Source organism: Poecilia reticulata, chromosome 1 (assembly GCF_904066995.2).
Source record: "Poecilia reticulata chromosome 1, P_reticulata-male-v2, whole genome shotgun sequence".
Lineage (NCBI taxonomy): Eukaryota > Metazoa > Chordata > Actinopteri > Cyprinodontiformes > Poeciliidae > Poecilia > Poecilia reticulata.
The window spans coordinates 27299292-27321601 of NC_088830.1; the positions used below are offsets into that span (position 1 = coordinate 27299292).

Sequence of the window (22310 nt, forward strand, 5' to 3'; positions counted from 1 at the left end):
CCGAATATTTGATCAGTTACTCAGTACTTGACTAGATTTTTTACCAAATACTTTTTTACTCTGGATTAATTTCTACTTTTTACTTTTACTTGAGTAAAATTATGTTGCAGTAGTTCTTCTCTTACTTGAGTTTAATTTTTGAGTATATGGTTAATGGAAACACAGATATTGTTTTTGTCTAAGTGACGGACTCATTAGTAAAAGACTGAACATTTAAAAGGCAAACACTGTGTAATATTTTGTGGAGTTTTTGGTGCGGATAATCACAGTCCAGCTCATCAGAGGCTCATCTTTCTTCCGGCCGCTTCAGGCAGAAACTTCCACTAATAAAGAAGACATTAGAGCCTGGTGTCTCCGAAGGCCTTTCACATGCCGGCTGCGTTTGTAGCAATAATGGCTTCATCAAGCTGCTAAGGCGACGTCACTCAGTCCTTCATTTAGCTGCTGCTGTTGTCTTAACGTTTCTCACTTCTTATTTCTTATGCGCCTCTCAGAGTAAACTGTTTGTGCAGCATTAGGATGACACTTTGTCAGATATTTTAATAACAACAGTCAGCGTTGTCTGACACCATGTCTCCTAAATATAACAAATGGATGCACATACACCAAGAATAAACCAAGATTATTATAGTTAATTAACAAAATTACAAAAACTGAAATTGAGAAAAACAATGATAGGAAAAACTTAACTGGAACTATGTTGTGTGTTTATAAAACGAACTAAAACATACAGAAACAATAGAATAATACTCTTTGTTTTTGTTTATTAATCTATTTTTTATTTTTTTTAACTGATGTGAAATAGATTGGGTTTTTTTTCCAGACTTAAGTAGTTTACGTTAGCTGTTTGTAAATTACGGTAGTTTATAATCCTTTGTAAAATTACTACAAAATTTGGGATAAAATGCAAGAATCAGTTCAACAATAATTCATTGTATATTTTTAAATGGTATCTTCTATTGATTATTCATTACCCAATTGGTACTTTGACCTTTTTGAATTCTGTACCTAAAAAATAAAAAAATATTAAAAACTAAAAGTACTACTAAATTTTATGAACTAAACAATATTTAACTAATAAAAACTAACTTAAACTAACTGTATCCAACAAGAAGGCCCCATAAAATAAAACTAAACTATAATGAAAAACCCAAAACTATTATAACCTCAACATAACCCTGAATGGAAGAAGCTGAAAATCCCACTTTTCTACTCAACTTATTCAACATACTGTATTAAAGTGTTACGTTGTGCTGCAATATGGAACATGGATGTTGTTGGAGACAATAAAATCTGGTTTTCTTTGAGGTCTGTAGCTCAAATACAGATGCAATCAAACAAATAAAAAATAAACACTTGTGCTGTTATATCAACTTTTACACAGAATGATAAAAATAACTTCCCTCTTCGCTGCTGTTTGTTTGGTGCAAAGCCTCAAATCACAGCCGGTTTTTTTCAGCACTGTGGTTTTTAACCATAAAAACAAAAATCAAGTTGACGAGCGCGGTAAATTGTGAGCCAGCAGAAAATTGGCCCAGTTAAATTACTGATACTCATAAAAATAAGAGGCTTTGGTTTAATTTTATGCTTTAATCACAGCGTGGCATCAGTGGTTACTTTACCTAATTACAGCAGATCAGGGTTTAAGTGCACGGTTAAATTGAACATGAAATCATATAAAGCATCTCCAAATGCTAAGTTAATTAATTTGCACTGTCGTTTTTTTGTAAGTTTTTTACATTACAGAAAATGTGCAGCAAATAAGTTTTTTTCCCTCAAACAATAATTATTGTATCTGAATTTAAAAAGTAAATAAATACTTTTCATCTGCCAAACAGATGTAAATTGTAAATTTAAGACGTCTGAAGAACCTTTCAGCCTCGGCTCAACGTTTTTGTTGTCGTTTTATACTTTCGTTTATCGTAACTGAGACCATCTGGGTCGCATTCAGGCACATTGAGGGAAGTTTAAACTCAAAGCTGAGCGATTTAGCAACCAGAAGCTACACATTAACAGCAGCTTGGGGGCAAAAGTCTCTTTAACGTTCATCTAAACAACAAATGCCATCTAAATACCCTCCCGTTCCTTTCTGCACCTCGCCTTCGCCTGATTAGCTTTGCAGGAGCTGATGGTGGCAGCTGCAGTCCTGCAGGGTCTACTGCAGGTGATTTGTGACGGCCTGTGGGAGGTCAATATGTTTTTTTCCCTCTGTCGTAAATAAATAAATAGATAAATAAACCATGACTCTTGTTAAAAAAAAAGAAAAAAGTAAGCCTATTATCTTAGAGTGCTCACCTTCAGCACATCCTGACCCCTTTACCCTCAGGACGAATAATCTCCAACAATGCAGGGAAACCTTTTCATTGTTTTAAAACCTCAGTGATATTTGTTAGGGATTATTTTAAAACCCTTTAAGGCCCAAGTTTCAAATCTCCGCCTGGATATTTTTGCTTATTTTAATCGTACAAAGTTCTTTAAATGTCCTGTGAGTAAATCATTTTGCCCATTTCAATGCCTGTCAGTTATTTACAATTTGCAGTCTATTAAAAAGAGTGTTTCATCAGATTAAACTGAAGAAAAACTCGCTTCCTGCAACGATAGGAGTGCAATTACCGTAATAACCCAATATTGGCAGGAAAGCGCAACGTTTCCCCTTTCAGAAACTGTTGAAGTTTTTCAGATGGCGCAAAATATCGCAGAGTTACGGTACTGCAAATTTGCGGAAAAAATGACTACCTTTTCCCACTCAGTCTGTTTATCTCTGGATATATTGCAGTGTTTCTGTGTCTTTTTAAATAATTCGTTTGAAAAATTAGAATGAGACGCACCATGAGAAACATTCACTGTGCTTTTGGGTCTTTATTGAATTCAGAGAAAGATACAAATCAGTTTAATGTTGACATATTAACTCAGCTGTGAATAGTTCTGGGAAAATAGTCATAAATATGCATGTGTTCGCAATTTTTCTATTAATCTGGAATCCAGTTATTCTGCTGTTAAAATAAAACTAGATAGCAGTTTGTGTTATTGATTTATATGTATGTTACATTTTAATTTGCATATGTACACACAGTGGAAACTGCCTTACCGCTACTGCACTGTAAAGCATGTGAAGTTGGTTTAACTTGTAAAGGAAAGTCACCTGCTGCCTTAAAAATCTAAGTCACAAGAAAATTGTTTTGGTTTTGACTCAGAAATTAAAGTTCATGAAGTTGATTTAACAATAACAGACACATTGTCTAAACATTGTTTTTTAAGTTAATTAATCTTGAATTGTGAGTTTTGACTTAATGCTGCAATTTAAACCAAATTATTATTTCACAATATGCAAGAAAAAAAACTGTCCTCACCTGGTTAAAGAGCCACATTTCTCTATTATTTTACTCATAATACCAAGTTAATGTAATTACTTATTTTACTTTAGAATAATAATAACAAAATTTCTGATCTGATAATGAATATTATTAAACATCACAATGAATTCGGCTCAGAAACATTTAGTGTGATCAGGACTTTATCCTCAAGCTTTAAAATAAACATTTTCCTTAATAAAACCCCAGAGTCAGATCAATGTAACGCACTTCCATCTCAGGATACAGAAACCTGCCGCTAAGCATTCTGGGAAATAGTTCCCACTCCTGTCTTTTTCTTCTTTCAGTTTTTTAAGGGCGAACCTAAAAACTCTAGTTTATTAAACTCTTGGAGGTTTGACAAAATTAATAAAAAGTTAACAACTTACCGCTGTAAGTTTTTCTTTCACAAACTCACATTTAGGTTCAAAATCTAAAACTTTAAATTATTTGACTTAAATAGTAGAAGACTGTAGACACAACTAAATGCTGCTCAGATGTTTTACAGTGTACAGAAGTGAAAATCGTTGCTCTTCCTTATCTCAGCTCTTACAGCCAATCAGAACCAAGGAAGATAATGTCGTTTCTGCTTTGCAATCGACAGCCAACGGCGCGTCAACTAGCGTAGCAACTAGATTTTTCTGAATACTTGAGATATTCTTTACAAAAAAAAAAAATCTTAAGTTTGTCCAATAATTTGGAGCTGCGTTGCAATAAGTGGATGAGGAACTGTGGATCGACGGAGATCCACTGTATTCTTCTTTTTTCTGTGTTTTCACAAATCAAATAAATGTTTCACAAATATAAAGCAGATCTGAGGAATCTCAGTTCAGGTCTTTAATTTACAACACAGTTACTAATTATAATTATATATAGCTAATAATTGTATCATTAGCTTTGTAAAGTTACTGTATTATCAGGGTTTACAAACAGTTTGTTTCCTGCCTGACACTCATTAAAATTAATAATTTTAATAATTTATAATTTCTTTTTTTCTTACTTGGTCCATAAGAGCATTTTTACTAACGTACTACTTCAACGCAAGAAGAAAACTAAAGAATCACTCTTCTTCTTACTTCAAAATAAGAGTCCTAGACATTGATACAGAGTGTAATGTTTGAAGAATTTAAATCTGAGTTCATGTTATGTGAACCGAACCGATGAGTCGGACAGAAACATTGTGTCCGTGTATCACCATGACTCTTCATTCTTCTGTTTGATGTGGCACGTTTTTGTATTAATTTTGTTGTACATGTGCATCCTGTTGTCTGCTATGGACGCGCTCCATTGACCATTTTATGCTTGATAAAATTATACTCCAGTAAAAAGCCAGCAGTGATTGTTTCTGACCTGCAGTAACTGCTGGTTCCCACCTTTACCTGCACGCTGCAGAAAGGTTGTGGTTTAAAGTTCAAAGATCTGGATTGCTCTTTGATCCGTCTGTGTTTGCATGGCTGCACTGTAAAGTTATTAAAGCATCTGGATGTTGTTGTTATATCTACGATTATTAGTTGCACATGGTTTTTCGCTCTGATTGCAAATAAAAATGTGAAAAGTTAATAACCCAAAATAAGAATAAGTTCAACCAACTGCATTCAGGACTCGTCTTCTTTATACGCAGAATCCAGCTGGGTGTAATTTAATCTCTCCACACTGTAAAAACACAAAATCTTATCAAGTAATTTTGCTCTAGTTTCTAGTGCAAATATCTTACTTTTGTCTTATTTCAAGTTTGCTAACATACAAGTAACTTTTATCAAGACATAGAGGCTTGTTTTAAATAAATAGTTCCTTAATATTGATAAAAAAAATAATCTTTCCATTGGCAGATTATTAAGCCTATAACAAAACACAAGTTAATTTATTTGCCAATAGAACAAGCATTTTCTCATCAATATTATTTTCTCAAAACAAGCCTCTATATCTTGCTTAGTTTGTCAAATTTTAAGTGAACTAAGGTATTTTCTCTAGAAACTAGACCAAAATTACTTGGTGTGATTTTGTGTTTTTGCAGTGTATAATTTGGGGCTGACAATTAATCGGATTAATTGTGAGGAATCAATTTTTAAAATGATTTTCAACTAATTTAGTTATCAGTTAATCAATAACTGGAGTAGAAAAAATGCCATTTGCTGAAAAGAAAACTTATTCAGAGCAGTAATTAGACCAAAACTGTACAAAATGTGTTTACATTTTGTATTTACTTACAACATAAAAACAATTTGTAAATATTTTTTTACCCCAAATGGTTTTAGCTTCACCCAGTTCAAATACATTAAAATAAAACTATGTTTTTGCATTTTAGGCATTAAAATGTTAATTTTGTTTTTCAAAAATGAGTTGTTTGTTTATTTGTATCTTTTATTGTATTCCTAATGCATAAACGAGTTGGAGTAGCTACATAAAAAAAATCGGTAAAATATTCCAATTTTTTATCTGATTAAACGATTAATCGTTAGAGTAATCGATTACTAAAATAAAGGTTAGTTGCACCTCTGGTATTAATCCAACAGTTTTGTTAGAGAACATTAGCATCATAAAATAGCAATGGCCTTTAAATTAACATAATAAAAACCACAAATCACAGCAGACAGGAAAAAAGGTTGTGGAGACATTTCGTAGTCTAAACAGCAAATTTAAAAGATCAGTAAATGAAAAGCCCCAAGATTTTTTATTTTTTACATTTTTCCATTTGAAATGATGGCTGTTAAAGCAGCTGGAAGAGCACAAGCTTTGGTTGTGATTGTGCTTCACTGCGTTATTAGTGTCGTTACACGTGAAACTGTAGACTTATCAGCTTACATTTTCATCTTACCTGCAGCAGCACTTACTAGTCGTTGGCACTGGACATCAAACCTGGCAACCCTGGAGCGTAATTGATGGTTACACAGTGCAGTGGGACAGTAAAATTTAATTTGATGCACGTTAATGCTCACAAGCTTTTCCATCTGGCTTTCACCTAGCACTGTACTAAACACACACGCACACACACACACACACGCACACACACACACACACACAGAGAAAGTTACTGCATGGACTGTAGAGAAAGTGGAGGTGACACAGCCGGCTGTGCTGGGAGAGGCGGCGGTTCTCAGCTCTCCTCTGTGTGTGATCGCGTCACCCCGAATTAGATGTCAAACACACCAGGCTCTACAAACACACACCCACGTGCACACACACACAGACGTGTTTTCATCACTTGTGGGGACTTCATGTTGACTTTCATTAGTTTCTACAGCCTAACCTTTACCATAATCCTAATCCTAAACCTAACCATCACAGACCTAATCACTAACCCAAAAACAACAATTTACCTCATGGGGACCAAGAAAATGTCCCCACAAGGAGCAATAGTCCCCATAACCCCACATTGTAGACAGAAACAGGTTCCCATAATGATATGGAAACCTGGTACACACACACACACACACACGTACACATAGTTTTAGTTAGTTTCGATACAGAGTGCCTAAAAACTCCTTCTTGTCCTCGTTTGGCCTTAGCGAAAATGCTAACGTGAGTGCTGTTAGCTATGCTAGCAATTTGTGCTGACATCTTCTATTGTATTTCTTACTAATTGCATCTTAACGCCTGAAATAAAATTATTTATGTTGGGAAATCTACTGCCAAAGCAACTCAAGTCTGTTTTTCTTTTATTATGCTTCTAAATTACAAGTAGCCAGAGCGCTACGCAACACAAATAATCACCCGGCCGGAACATGGTGCGCTAAATAGTGAAACGAAGCTTCGAGGCAGATAATTTACCTCAAGGAACTTTAATAACCGAGGTACTAGAATCATTTGAGGAATCGTTATAGCCCCATTGTTTATATTAAGATGTTGTGCTGTTGCGGGACAAGTTCTAGTTAGGTGAAGAAGTTTGAGAAACAGATTTAACAGGAAGAAACCTCCAGCAGCCTCAGTGTGAGCGGCCGTCTGTAACCGACTGGAGGTTTGAGAAAACAGGTGACACAATAAAGCAGAAGTCTGAACACAGACCATGACGCAGCAGAGTTCAGACCAGCTTAAAAACTGCTTTCAGCTGTGAGGCTTTTCCTGGAGGTAAACTTGGGTAAATTGCTCTAGATAGCGGCTGCATCTCCCCACAGAATTAGCTGGTAACAGTGTAATTTACCAAGCCTGTTTGCTGTAAAGTGTCATTAATTGTTAAAAAGGAAAGACAACATCAGACCCATCAGTACTGGGTCAGATGCTGACATTATATTGGACCGGGCCCATCTCTGGTTTTAATCAACAGAAATGCTACTTTTGTTTGCTTCTGTTTCTTTTGCTGCCTCTTCCTCTCTGTCTCTTATCTTTGTAGCAACGCTTTACTTTGTGGCTTTCAGGCAATCTTCTTTCATCATCATCTAAATACCTTCAATTACTTCTCCAGCCGCTCCCTCTTGCCTCAGATATTTTTATTTTTATAAACATTTTCTGAGCATCTCTTTCCATGACGTGCATTTCTCTTCTCCTTTTTGTTTTATTTTGCCATCTTACTATTGTAACAGGGTTTTATTTTAACAGTATAATATATGTGAAGTTTGTTCAAATTGGTTTGAATTTATTTAGTTTAGTCTCTAGACAAGAGGTGTGAAACTCATTTTGCTTTCGGGGCCAAATCAAGATCATGAATGTTCTTAAAGGGCCGGTTGTGCCAGAATGTATTAATAAAACCCATTAAACAGTAAATATAAAATATTAATAAATTTTTTAAATGAAATAATATTGAATATCTTTTGAGTCCCTCTAGGATTTTGTGACAGTATTTGTGGTAGTAATTTAGAAATATATTTGCTTATGTATGATGGTAAACGCAACTTTTTATGACTCACAGTAAGAAGTAATAAATACTGCCACCTGCAGGTGGGAGTAAACCATCGCTTAGATCCAATGTTCTTTTTTTGTACCACTTTGTAAAAAAATTGCAATAAACTCACAATTATGCATTAGCGCGAAATGGTGATTGTACGTGAATTTCCACACTAATTCACAAGAAATTGGAGGAACTAATTGATGAAATTTGGCACACAAAAAAAACCGCGGATAAAAACTGCTTTGAATTGATTGATTAAATAATATTTAAGCTCACTGTTATCTTGATGGTTCTATTTATGAGTCTAGAGGGCCGAATAAAAAGCGATGGCGGTCGCTGCTCCTGGCAGTTGGTGGTTACCATAGTAACCAGCTCCTCCCCCTTTTTTTCTGTTGCCTTCGGTAACTGTTAGTATGTATTACTTTCTGATCTGTGTGTTCTTGACAAAATATTATATTTTAACATATGTTTTAGACTAATTTAATTATATTCAGAGTTTCATGAGTAATTTTGCTATGTTTGGTTTAAGTTTGTAGCTGTTATCGTTATTAATGTTGTCGATTTTAGCTATGTTTAATTTTACAACTGCTAGCTGCTCATTGGGAGCCATTGCTTTGTAGTTTGTTTAGGGTTATTTATTATATTTTATTCAATGTGAAGGGCCAGACGCTGCTGGACTGAGGTTAAACACCGATTTGATTTCCTCTGTTGTTAGAATAAATACAGAGAACCTGCATGTTTCTGTTGTGAAGTCAACCTACTGGATCTGAGACGAACATCGAAAGGTTACACCATCATGTGTCTTTTTCTTTTCCTGCCATTAAAGGGTTTTCCAACGTTTCCCCTGATTTTTGTTTTGCTTAATTTCTCTTTACAATTCGTCTCGCTGGTGTCTCAGGCTGTCACTCCAAGCTGCTTGTACCAAAAAATAAATAAAAAATACAATCAGTCTGTGAGTCTGCAGCAAACTGAAGGATCTCTTGAATCATTTCATTTCGTTTCTGCAAAGAGACACTTATATTCAGCAACTTTTCTTTTTCTTTTTCTTTTTTTTACCCTGCAAGGTAGATTTTCCAACACCCACCATCGGAATAATTGTGTGCACGTCTAGACACACACATCCAGAGTGTGTTACTGCAGCATCTAAAGATATTTTTCTCTCAGACCTAATTGAGGCGTAGGCAGTTGGTTTTTTTTCTTCCTGTATGTTTTCCCTTTTGTAGGTTTCCTTTAAGCGCCTGTGGGTTTTAGAAGATTTTAGAAAACCTTACATGCAGCTTTGCGGCTGCTATATGTGGAATACAATGTCCGTTTCTCAGAACTAGAAATGGTCTCTTTCTCTGTTGCTTTCAGCCGTCACACCACACAAAAATAACATTTATTACTTTCATGTAAATAGCAAACTCAAACATTCGCTCATTAGTTAATTTATAGTTGAATAAAGCTGGCAACATTTTATTTTTTATTTCCCTTACTCTTGCCTTAAAATGAAATTGTTAGGTTTTTTTTTTATAAGATGGTAATAACTAGAGATGCACCAATTAACCAGATCAAATATCTAATTCTGATCAACAATTAACAGACTAAAAAACATAAAACTCCATTTTTAACTAATATATTTAACCCTATTTTTTACGCTACGGATACATAACAATTTTTTTCCCCACCTCTGTTCAAGCTGCTGAGTTTATTGTACTACTTTTACATAATTCTTTTGTTCATTTTTATAATAAAAAGCACTTTTGTCATCGGTGGTTGTTTTTTTTTTTTGTTTTTTTTTTTTAGATTTGCCTTATGAATATATTTGACTTGACTTTAAAATTCTCTTCTGAAAATACTTTTAAAACATTTTTTTTCAGTTTGATTCAAACCTTTAAGAATTATGAAGCAGTCTGCTGCTCATTTCTGTCTTACATGTTGTAGATCTTTAAAACAAAATCCTAACCTCTCATTCTTAAAATACCAAACCTTTCGTAGAAGCATCCATACTGAAGAACGCTGTTCTCAGTACAACCTGGTAGTACTTGGTGTATTTACCAATTTGTAAAATATTACATTACATTGTCTTGTATTGCGTCTTTATTTTTTGCCCCTTTAGTTAAAAAGGCGGGTGAGAAACCGGGGTCAGGGGGTCATCACGTAATCCCCACAGTTGCAGTTTGCCATTTTATCTGCTTCTGCTCTGGTACTGGCACCATAATGAAAGCACTCTGGGGAGCTGAAGCCAACATAAATCAGTACACAAGATCAGAACCACAAGGGCAAACAACTGTGAATAATGTAAAAGAAATGGAGCCGGTAAAAATGCTGTAACTCAGAGGGAATTATTGGCCTTTTCCCTGACCTCTCACATCGAGGGGTCTCATTACCATAAGAATGTTTTAGTTCCCACTGTTTATCATGTTGGGCTTTGTTACCTTTGGACAGCGCTTTAAAATGGTTTCCAGTTTCTGGATTCCAATTCTGATCTTTCAGGATGAGAAACATTTTTTTTTTGACCAGTTAAATGTAAAAGTGCAGTAAACTTTGAGGAGATATTAATTAAATTCCTGCTGAGCTTTCATTAAAGGAGCCCTAAAATTTCACTGGAGACAAAACAAAATCCAAATAAATATTTAAAGATGACCCATTATGTTTCCTTGAACAGGTTTATATACAAAACATGTTCAGCACATGGTTTGCACAAAATAATTATTAGATAATATTTTCTGGTCAGTTCTGCCTATCTGAGCTTCTTTCACAACGTCAAAGTAAGACAATGTGCTAGTGGCATTTAGACTGTTAGCCTAAATTGTTGCTGCTATTGTTAGCATTTAGGCTAACATAAGCATCAAGGTTGTGATTCTCCACATACTGTTTAGTAGATGTTGGCTAAGCTTAGCTATGATGCTAATTTGTAGCATCAGAGTGCTGGGTTCCAGCAGACGGGCACACTTTGGCAGGCCCCATTTAAACTCCTCCAGAAATTTCCTAGTTCTTAGATGAGAAGATTTTCTAGTCAGTTCTGCATATTTTGATCTCCTTTCAGACTGAGCTGTTTTAGGGTATCTTGTCACTTTAAATCCAAATAAGCTGCAGCCATTGTACAGCGGGAAAACCAGCTGGACACACATGCTGGATCTCCACTTTGGTTGCTAGGTAACGGGCCTGGGCTCTGCTGCGGTTGCTAGGTAACGACGCAGTGCCCTTAGAGTGTGACTCAACTATCAGGAGGTTTTTGAAACGACTCATTTTCAAGACACCAAAAAACTTTTAACTTACTGCCAAAAAACGCCTACGTTTTGTTTTGTTTTGTTTTGTTTTGTATTTTAAGTTCTTTATATTTTTAGAAGAAATCCCAACGGAAGTACAAAAATTTTGCTAAATAGTTCCTCTGTAAGACTGACTCCTGATGTCAGTCTTAAATAAAACAAGCCTGTCAAGATAAGTGTAGTTGAGTTGAGTTTATCTGTGTGACATTATTTCGCAATGTGTCCTTTTTGGAGGTGGTTAATGAGTCGTGAACATTTTTGTGGACTAAGGTGTGCCTCGGCCTATCAGCAGCTCTTTGGACTGTTTCACCTTTACGCTGGAAAAACAAATTGGGAACAAGACCGTTTGAGGAATAGTTCAAGGATTCATGCGGCTATATAATGACGGAGCTGGGAGGACTGGAAATGTGAGTGCAGTTGTTTGTGTGCATTGACAGGCGGAGTCACAAAAGAGAATATTGGTGCATATTAGCGATAATATTGTCTAATATTAATGTGAGCTGCACTCGCCTCCCTGTGGTTTACACAGACAAACACACACAAGTTCGTACACACAGTCAAACTGAAGGAGTTTGCTGCACCTTTGATTCATAAAAAAGGGAAATATTTATGACTGGTTGTTAAAGCCCTTCTGGGTACTGTGATGTGTGTGTGTGTGTGTACACTGTGTGCCTGCAGTCACACACACATATGTTCATCTGGACACTCCTGCTTTGGTCACAGGAAGATAACATGATTTGTTTGTCAGAGTGTGTGTACGTGGCTTAAATTAGGCATATGGTTATGTGTGCATATATACATATTAAAACGTGTGCGTGTGTGTGTGTGTGTTTAAGTATGTGTATCACGTAGCTAGTCCATATTATACCCTCTGTGGCCCTCAGCTTTAGCTCCAACATGGCTGCAGGTCTCAGCCTCTCAGCATGGGGAACTGCTGTGATGAATGTGTGTGTGGGTGTGTGTGTCTGTGTGTCTGTGTTGGGTGAGTAGGTATAGATTTTTATTTATCCATCTTTTTGCATTTTATATAACCATGTGTTTTATTGACAAACCAGTAAAAGTGTGTATTTGATTCAGTCTGAAATTCTGCCATTGTCTGTCTGATACACACAAATCGGGAAGAAATGGGACACGCTGATATGGATCCCCTACATGTTGTTGTTTACATCTGGACATTTCACGCATGCGCGTAGCCCTGGAGGGAAAAAAAGATTATTCTTTTACATGCCGTCCAACAGCCGCGCTGCCGCGTTAAAACAACTCCGTTTACTAAAGGAAACCTGGAGATGTATGTATTTAGTGCAGTGCGCCACAGCGAAGGGAAAAATAACACTGAAAAACCGTTGAAGAGTAACTCAAAACCGCCTTTTTCTCGCTCTCTGTGTCGGCTAAGCTACACGCGGACTGGTTGCCATAGCAACCGACAATAATTTAAAAAAAACACTTTCCCCCAAAATAAGCTATTTTCCCAGATAAACGATTGAATAACTCAAAACTATTTGTATTCTTCTTTGTTCACGCTCTTTGTCCCACACAGACTTGTTGCCATAGCAACTGACAACATATATCTATCAGAATTCAACACCAAAAAACACTCAAACATTTCCCACACAAAGAACAGAACATAAAACAATTAAAACTGTTTTATGTTATTTGGACTTGGTGTTTGTTTTACAATTAATAATAAATGGTAGATTTGCTACGTTAGCTAGCATGTTTTCGCCCTCCAGCTGAGAGGTGGGCCCGATCTTCCGTGACGTCATTAACAATGTTTTTTTTTTTTAAGAGTACTTTGGCTTTGACTCATACAGCTCCATAGGAAAAAGCACAACAATAAACCGTGTCTTACATATTCATCACATTGTTGCCTGACATACGTTATCTTATGGAGCCCAGTTTGCAGCAATGCAAATACCTAAATTAAATAAGTCTGGTTTTCACTTTTCACTCCACAGTTGGATCAATGTTGGAGAATGTACATCTGTTCCTGCCAGGAGTTGTTGTTACCCGCCAGTCTTTCCTTTTAAGGAGCAGTGCTGATTAATTCCTCCAGGGAAAGAAGTGTATAGACTGTAATCATGTGTGGATCTTAAAGATGGTGCAGCATGTGACTCCCATCCCACAGGCAACTAAATGGCAGCAAGAAATGAGTTTGGACAAAAATGTTCTCTGTCCTTGGAAGAAAAAAAAATGTTTTTCACCACAGTTTAAATTATAGATGTACCAATCAGAATTTTGTGACATAGTTTCTGTTTTTGTAAAACTTCTGTACCAATTTTTAATCTTTTCCTTTATAGGAACTTTAATATAAAAATTTGTAAGAGCAACATTCCAAGTATTTTCGAGTCTTCTTGTGTTGATTAATAATGATATTAGGATCAAACCTTCAACCTTTCATGACAGAAGTTGAAGGTATAAAAAGAAATAGAAACTTTTATCAGCCTTCCTGTTATCAGTTCAAAGTCTTGGTCTCTCTTGCTGCAGGTATGTTTCAGCATTTTATAGAAAATTGTTTCCTTCTATGTATTGTTTTACTACTAACATTCATCTTTCACTGGCCTTAACTTCAAACAATCTCACTGATGCTGGAAATAGTAATTCTTCTTAACCCGTAGCAGAACTCCACACTGAAGAGTGTTTTTGTCAATTGCACAATTTGTCATTTCAAAATAAGTTTTCTTAATGGAAACACTACAATTTTGAAAAAAACTTTTGCCGCTAAGATGACGTGTTTTTTATATCGCAAAACTGAAATGGAAACTTTTTTTCACATCACACATCATCAACAACGAAGAAAAAGACGACAGGAAGTTTCTTGGAGGATGATGGGATGACATTTTTTAATGACTTATTGCTTGAACAAACGTATTAACTTGATTTTAATTTTGTTATTTAGTGGAAACACGGCAGTTGCAAAATTGTATTTTTTTTTTCGACATTAGCGGAACATTGACAAAATTCTGTGCACATTTGTTACAGAAGCGCAGCCACTGATGCATTCCCCGGTATATAAGATCTCCAGTTGCAGCCAATCAAGCTACAGATCTGGTCACAAGGCGTTTTACATTTGCATTTCTAGTGAAGAGATGCCTTTTGTGGGAAATAAGGTGCCAAACACTTAATAAAACACTGGACTGTATTGAAGAGAATGAAACTGCACAAATGGCTGCAGCTCCTGCTAACTAAGCTCTACAGCTTTATTGGTCACATTTAGCAATGCAGTGCTCAATAAGGCTGAGGTGCAGGAATCGTCTTTGTAGCAAAGAGAACATCATCAATGCATTATCACCCCATTAGGAAAAAACTCACTATTTTGTGTAGAAGAAACAAATCACTGCAAAATCCCAGCAGCATAAACTTTCCCCATCTCTCCCTCTGAGAGCAACTTCATGTAATACATTTTAAACGCTCATTTTTACTTATTTTCTCATGACCCCAGCTTTATATTCTAGCCTTATTATTACCACAGAGTCTAAATCTGAACATTTTAAATGTTAAAATAACAAAACAATCACTTGTGAACAGTTTCTTCTCAACCAAAGAAACTTATGTGAAACGTTTAGTTTAAAAATGCCAGGTTGTCTTTTTTTTAATTATTTATCTTCTGATAATGGGGGGGATATTAATGCCTTTACTGAGTTAATTTTTAGAAGACAAAATACTTTTTTCCACTCTTATCTTATCTGCCTCAATAAATGCAAATCAGTTGTTTTGTCCATAGTCCATCCGTCTGGTCCGTCCGGCAGTAAGTAATACAACTTCATGTGAAAATCATATGGTAGGAAAAAGTCACAGACTGCAAACACACAGCGTTCAAGTTCTGCACAAACACATCAACAAAACACTCCAAAATATGTCTTTGTTTCGTCGGCTCTGGGCCCCTTGACCTCTTGAACTCATTCAGATTTCAACAATCCTCACATCTGTCAGATACAATGCTGGGTGTGTGTGTGTGTGTGTGTGTGTGTGTGTGTGTGTGTGTGTGTGTGCGTGTGCGTGTGTGTGTGTGTGTGCTCTTGTTCTGGATAATTTCCTTCAAGGAGCTAGCAGCTATTGTGTGTTGAAAAAATGTTTTTCTGCGGCGTCGTTTCTACGTTCTTGTGAGCTTGTAGGTGTTGCTTTTTGATGTGATTTCTATTGTTAGTCCAAAACACATGGTCACGTTTTGAAACAGCAAACACAGTGCACATTTATTTATATTTGTATATTTCAGGAGAGTTTCAAAGCTTCAAACCCCCAAAAAACTCATTTTTTTTAATTATTCACCCCTGGGAGGTTTAGATTTCAAGTTGTTTTAATTTGAAATATGTTTTCTGACAGGAATTTCCATACAAAAATAAGACAAAGTACAGAGGGCATTAAAAAAAATGCCAAAAAGTATTTATACCCGTCTCAGGAATCCATGAAAAAGTCTTTATTGGTGTTAAAGCTGCAAAATGCTTGAAATTGCTGACCAGCTTTTGTAAAAGTCCACGCTGGAATTTTTTTTATGATTATTCCTCTTTTGCAATGCGCTCCAAAGTCTTTGAGATTAGGGTCATGGCAGGGAGGCCTTCTAATCTGTAGCTGCGTCCACAGGGGGCATTTTCTCTTGACGCTTTCTCTGTCAGACTGGAGGCGGGACTCCAAAATGTTTATGTCACTCAGTCAGAGGAAACTCACTGTTGCAACTAAAATAGCATTTTAAACGCAAAAAAAATGACATAATTTGGTAAAACTAGAAGTTGTGACATGAGTAAAAATTAGATATGGTAACATGTAATAATGTCTTTTCTGAAATTTAAAATGGTGACACATTCTTGTTCTAGTAATTTGTAAGGAGTGTAAAATTCACTAAGCACTGGTTATTAAATTATATGTTATTTGCAAAAGGTTAGTTTGCTATTTTGAGTGTTTTGTATGTTGTAATAAAACCGTAAGAAGAGATTTTTATTTGACTGCAATAAATGTCTTTTTGAGGTTGAAAGTTCATAACTGCTGCAGCTGAGATGGAGATACTGACGACGACGTTTCGTGGTTTTGTGGCTGCTGCAGTGTAATTAAATCTGAAGGACCGAGAGACGCTTACAGAAAGTTTTATTGGTAAAAGAAACATCAGTTATGCTCTGCATCATCCCAGACTGGATTTGCTTTTCTGGTCGGGTTAAGAAATCTCATCAGGAATGATTCTGCTTCAGGGAAGATCTCAGTTCTGATAAGTGATCATTCATTGGTCCAACAGTCTGGAAAACGTCTTCGATTTGATTTCAGCGTTTGTTCGGAGTTGGAGCGACAGAAAAAGAGCAACTTCTTGTTTTTTAAACTTCTGTTGTTAATGTTGATCCACCGTTCAGATCGTGTTGCTGCTTATCGGACATAGTTAGTCAGAAATGGGCAGAGTAACTAAGAACTGGACTCCAGGAGCAGCACTACTTCTACATATGTTTACTCAAGTACCAGTAAAAAGTAGCCAAGAAATTACACAAGAGTAAAAACGTATTTGGTCAAAAGTCTACTCAAGTACTCAGTAACTAAATTATCAGTCATTTAATATTTAAAAATTACATAATCATATGAATGAAAATATAAGTTTATATGGAGATTTTGGTATTTTAAGGATGAAAATGACAATAAATCAGTTTATTTGTATGATACATTTCAGCAAAGTTTGTGAATGACGGTTCAAAGTGTTTTACATCATAAAAACACAAAGTCAGAACAAACGGTCAATAATTGAAGCATTACATTTTCTCATCGTTATTGATTTTCCATTGATTATTAATCAAAAGCAACTCTAATCAGGTGGGTTTTTAGTCTAGATTTAAAGCCGCTCAGTGTTTCGGCTGTTTTGCAGTTTTCTGGAAGTTTGTTCCAGATTTGTGCTACATAGAAGCTGAATGCTGCTTCTGCATGTTTGGTTCTGGTTCTACTAGACCAGAACCAGAAGACTGGAGAGGTCTGGAAGGTTGCTATGACAACAGATCTTTAATAATTCACATAAGTAACAAAAAATAGCAAAATAATTTTTTTTCCAAATCATTTTCTTTCAATAAAAAAATTATTTAAACTTTAACAGAAGCTGCAGGCGTGTCTGTCTGGTGAATTTTTGGTGAAAACATGTTTGTTTTTTCATTCTGTGGGTAGAAAATCCAGAAATTGAGTAAATGTAAAAGTAATGTAACTGAGTAAATGTAAATAGTTACTGCCCAACTCTGGAGTTGGTGAAGATTATTGGAAATGAGTATCGGGATCTGCAGAGCTTCAAAAGGTCTGCAGAATGTTTAGTAACTTTGGCTAAAAATGATAAAGAACCAACTAATGTTTTTACAGATAGACGTAATAAACTCAGGTTTTAGTTTTTCGTTTTTCATAGAATAATTGCATTGAATTTCCACAACAGGTTGTAATTATAAGCAGCAGAAATATGTATTTGAATCTATTTTTTTTATTATTAAGTTGGAAATGATGTGCTTTTTTTGGTATTTTTCCATCAACAACAAGCAGAATCTGCAAAAGGTTATTTTTTTTTTTACTTTCTACCTAAAGATTAAAATGAAGATTAAGTGGTGGAGAACAAATTTCCTAGAGTAGAGATTTCTAAAAAAACGATCAGTTGGAATTCATGTCTGAATCTGTTTTATGTAGAATATCAGATATTCCCATTTGATTCTTTAACATTTTTGTGTTTGTTTTACGTTCTGCCATTGAAAAGCTCAAATTCTTCACTGTTGAACCTCCAGCACAGTTTGAAATATCTCTTGCATGTTGGGGCATTTATGTTGATGTTGCTTAATTCAGCCGCTCCAGTTCAGTGACGTCATTAAATGTCTGAGTGTGTGCGTGTGTGTGTTTGGTTTATTCGCTGTTTTTCCAGATCTTTATCATTTAATCCCGACGTTATCATCCAACAAAAATAGGACACAACTACAGTTTTCTGGAATAAGATTAAGATGCAATATTTCACAGCAGCAGAGCTCAGAAATCTGTTGCTTTCTCTGTAAAGTCTTCAACAGAGAAGATTCTGCTAAACACATCTTTCACGTATTTTTTATTGATGTTTCAAAGCTGCAAAAAAAAAAAAAAAAATCCAGTTTCTATGGATTGCATTTTTCTTAATGAGTCAATTTGGATGTTTGGTTTCAGCGTGACAGACTGAGGGAAATAGTTTTCCCCCTTTTTTATTTAATCAAGATGCGAACAAATAAATGAGATGAAATTAAAATAGCAAAAATAAATATATTTTTGCAGAAATAAAAATACAATTATTTTAGTAATTGATTATACTAACGATCAGATAAGAAAAAAAATCAGCGCAATCTGTAGAGTTTTCATTTAAACCAATTTTATACAATAAAAGATGCAAATAAATAATTAAATTCCATTGTTTTTAAAAAGGAGGACATTTTAGTGCTGAAAATGCAATAACACAGTAACATCTAAAACTATTAGGCTTCTTGAGGAGTTTTTAGTAAAACACATTTACAGATGAAGATTTTTTTGGTCTTAATTCTGTATTTTGTACAGTTTTGGTTTGTACAGTTCTGCTCTGAATTTCTTGTTTAATCAGTAAATGTCCTTTTTTTCAGTCTGCATACTCCAGATTACTAAATTAGTTGACGATTATTTTAATAATCAATTCATCACGATTAATCGGATTAATCCGATTAATCGTTTCAACCCTAAATAGAAATTAACTGCTTTTTTTTGGTTTCAATGGAGCCTATTAGACAATATTAATTTTAGATTTGTGTATACACGTCTTTCTTTGTGACATTTTCATTACAAATGTCGAAGCTTTTTCTGCGTGTTTAAGGTAAATTTAACACAATAATATTTCCTCTGCCTTTCACTAATCTCTCTGTTGATTATAAACATTTCTCACCGGCTCTTATGTACTCCATGCTAGCACTCACACATGGCACAATCATGCCTTGTGCTCACACACACACACACACACACACCCACGCATGCACACACACACGCAGTCAGCATGAGGCCCCAGTAAAAGCCTGCACAGTGTGTTTATGGTAAGAGGGGGAGGAGACATCACAGCGGGGCCGTTTCCTTTTCAGCTCCATCACATCCTTTGTGTTTTCACTTTGCCCCTTTTCCAAATGTAGACTGGCGTAATGAGATTCCAGTTTAACTTATCGCGCCGTGTGTTGTAAGAGCTGATGAAAAATTAGGTCAGAATAAAGGTTTTCAGCAGAACAATGTCTGTTTTTCCCTACAAGCCGGAGCTCACGCTGACAGAGCGAAATGTAACATTTACAGAGTGACAGTAAGCGCTCCAAGGTGGCTTTTTCTGAGATCTCCAACTTTGCTTTTAGAACAGTTTTCCTTTTTGGCCCTTTTTCTCTGTGATTAATCCACCTTAGCCTTGTACTTATGCTACCTGACCCACTTTATGCCTTACTATAATTTAGCTTTCATGTGAAAGATTGACAGGTGAAAAGGGAAAGAATGTGCATGTTGTGTTTGATGCTTTAAAGAAAACCATTAAAGTGAGGCAGTTTACTGCATAGACAGCAACTATGTCCACAAAAACTGAAAAATGGTCACTTTAACTGTAAGCCTCTGCTGAGACGTTGCTCATATTTCTATAGATTTGAAACTTTTCTGTAGCAAAATTTAGTAGTCTTTGCTAGCTTTGTTAAAAATGTCAGTGTTTTTTCAGTTTTTAACCGTCAGGAGCTAACACACATTTCAACTGTTTTTTTTATTTATTTACTTGTTTATATATTTTACTGAGGTCGCACTAAGTGGGAGAGAAACCCCCATTATTCCGCTACAGCGATTAACCGTTAGAACACGTGACGTCACGCTCTCCAGAACTCCGCCATGACGGAGTTAAAGCTAGTCTAAAAGCAGACATCTGTAACCCAATATCGCCTCTATTTTGTTGATTTCACTTTAAAAATGGACATAGGATGCTGCGCGGTCGGCTGGACAAACGGAGAAGGATACAAACCAAACTTGCAATTTTATTTTATAACGTTTAATGAGGACAGATACGGTAGTGACGATAGCAGCCGTTAATCATAACGACTGGCAGCTGTCAGTTATAATATGACTGTAAGCCTTCGGTGAAATCTCGAATTTACAGCGAATACTTTTTACAAGGTAAGAAGATTAACGCTCATACGCTTTATAAGTGAGTATGATTAGAAAGACATCAAATATTGCATTATAGAGAAGGTACGCTTCTAACCGTTGGTAACCATGGAAACAGTGCCGCATCGTCATGTAGCCTAGCACGTATGGAAAAAACTGGTTAGCATCTCGCGTTTGCACGTTTTTAATGCTGCTCCGGTGTAAAGGGAGACGCTATTTATTACATAGTGATATAAATCATGGTGTGTGAATTCAGGCAAACTCGGTAATTTGATCAACACGTCAGGAGGGAGGAGGTATGGGTTGGTCGGTTTCTAAACTAGCTGTTTCCAACTTTTAGTACACTTTAAATAAGACTAAATTAACTTTCTAGTAAGATCTATGAACGTTTTTTAAAGTCAGTAATAGCATACCTAGTTCCACTAGTAGATTGTTTCACTTAGAACAACATAATTTCCCCATGTTTTTAGTGAAATAATTTGGCAATTGAACCAGTACTTTATCAATAATATTGAGGAATTATTGACTTAATCGATTACCAAATTTGCAGACCTAGTCTTAAGTCTGTTATCCTCAATATTTATTAATTGTATGTACATGTGTTGTTTTAAAATCAGATTCAGCAAATGGGGCAGATTTTCAGTTATGCATTTTCCTTTTCCAATTTGAGAAGGTAAACTCATAACTAGGGATGTTAAATTGAAAGCTGATGTCCGTTTCCTGTTGATCTTATAAAGAAATATTAGGATTTTTTTTTTTTTAAAGAGAGACATACGGTGTTGAAAAAGCAAAAAGTTATAAAACCACCATTTTCAATGAATTTTGCAGCTGACAACATTCCAAACTTCTCCATGACGGTAGAAAGTCTTGTGATGACAATGATACTGGTGAAAATTGCCATGATGTCATGGCCCGTTTTCTCCTTTCCTATCTGTTCTTCCTCCACTTTGTGACCTTTAACATTTTGAGCAATTTTGTCATTTGTGTCCAGTGTGAGCATTTGCTGCTGTGACACTTTGCCCAACTAGCTAAATATTAATTACATTAACATGAAAAATGCAAGTTCATATATCAGCCAAGAGTTATTACTCTCCATTTGGCTCTTTGGAATATGAATATTGCACACACTGAAATTAAAATTATACCATATTTGGATATATTGTACAGTCATAGAGCTGCTCTTTTTTTCTAGCTGGCTTAGTGAGGAGAAGAAACGGTTCTTTGTGACAGAAAGACCCAGAAACACTCTGGTCACTCTGACATGTTCTCTGGGTTCTCATTAAAATCCAGTTTTTAACTATAATATCCCTTTAGTCCAGCAGATAGTCAGTAAAATGTCTGCGTCTTCTGCTCAAACCCCTAAGTGATATATTTCTGGTTTAACAACGCAGTTAGATTGTGATTGTACTGTAAAACATTTGAAGGTGGTTTAACTTGAAAAGGAAGGTTCACCTGCTGCCTTGAACATGTAATTTAAGTCAAAAAGAAAACTGTTTTGGTTTTATTGCCAAAATTAAAGTTCATCAACTTTTAACTTGAACCAAATAATTATTTCACAATATTCAAGAATAAAGCTGCAGTCAGTTAAAAAGCCACATTTCTATATTATTTCATTCACAACATCAACTTAAAATATCTACTTATCTTACTTTAGAATAATCTAAATTCTTGTTTCAAATTGCATGAACAAAATTTCTGATCTGATAATGAATATTATTAAATATTACAATGAATTCAGCTCAGGAACATTTAGTGTGAACATAACATTATCAGACAAATGGATTAAAATGAACA

At 35.5% G+C, this 22310-nt stretch overlaps 1 protein-coding gene across 3 annotated transcripts in view; it reads left to right on the top strand.

Moving 5' to 3' along the window:
- The window catches only part of lcor (ligand dependent nuclear receptor corepressor), a 104093-nt gene that overhangs the window by 20316 nt on the left and 61467 nt on the right, over positions 1-22310 (top strand). Inside the window, exon 1 of one of the 3 annotated variants that reach the window (XM_081610516.1) lies at positions 20507-20525. The exons of the other annotated variants lie outside the window; for them this stretch is intronic. The gene's annotated coding sequence lies outside the window, so the exon portion shown is untranslated. Of the gene's footprint in view, positions 1-20506; positions 20526-22310 lie in introns of those variants that run through there. 3 annotated transcript variants of the gene reach the window in all.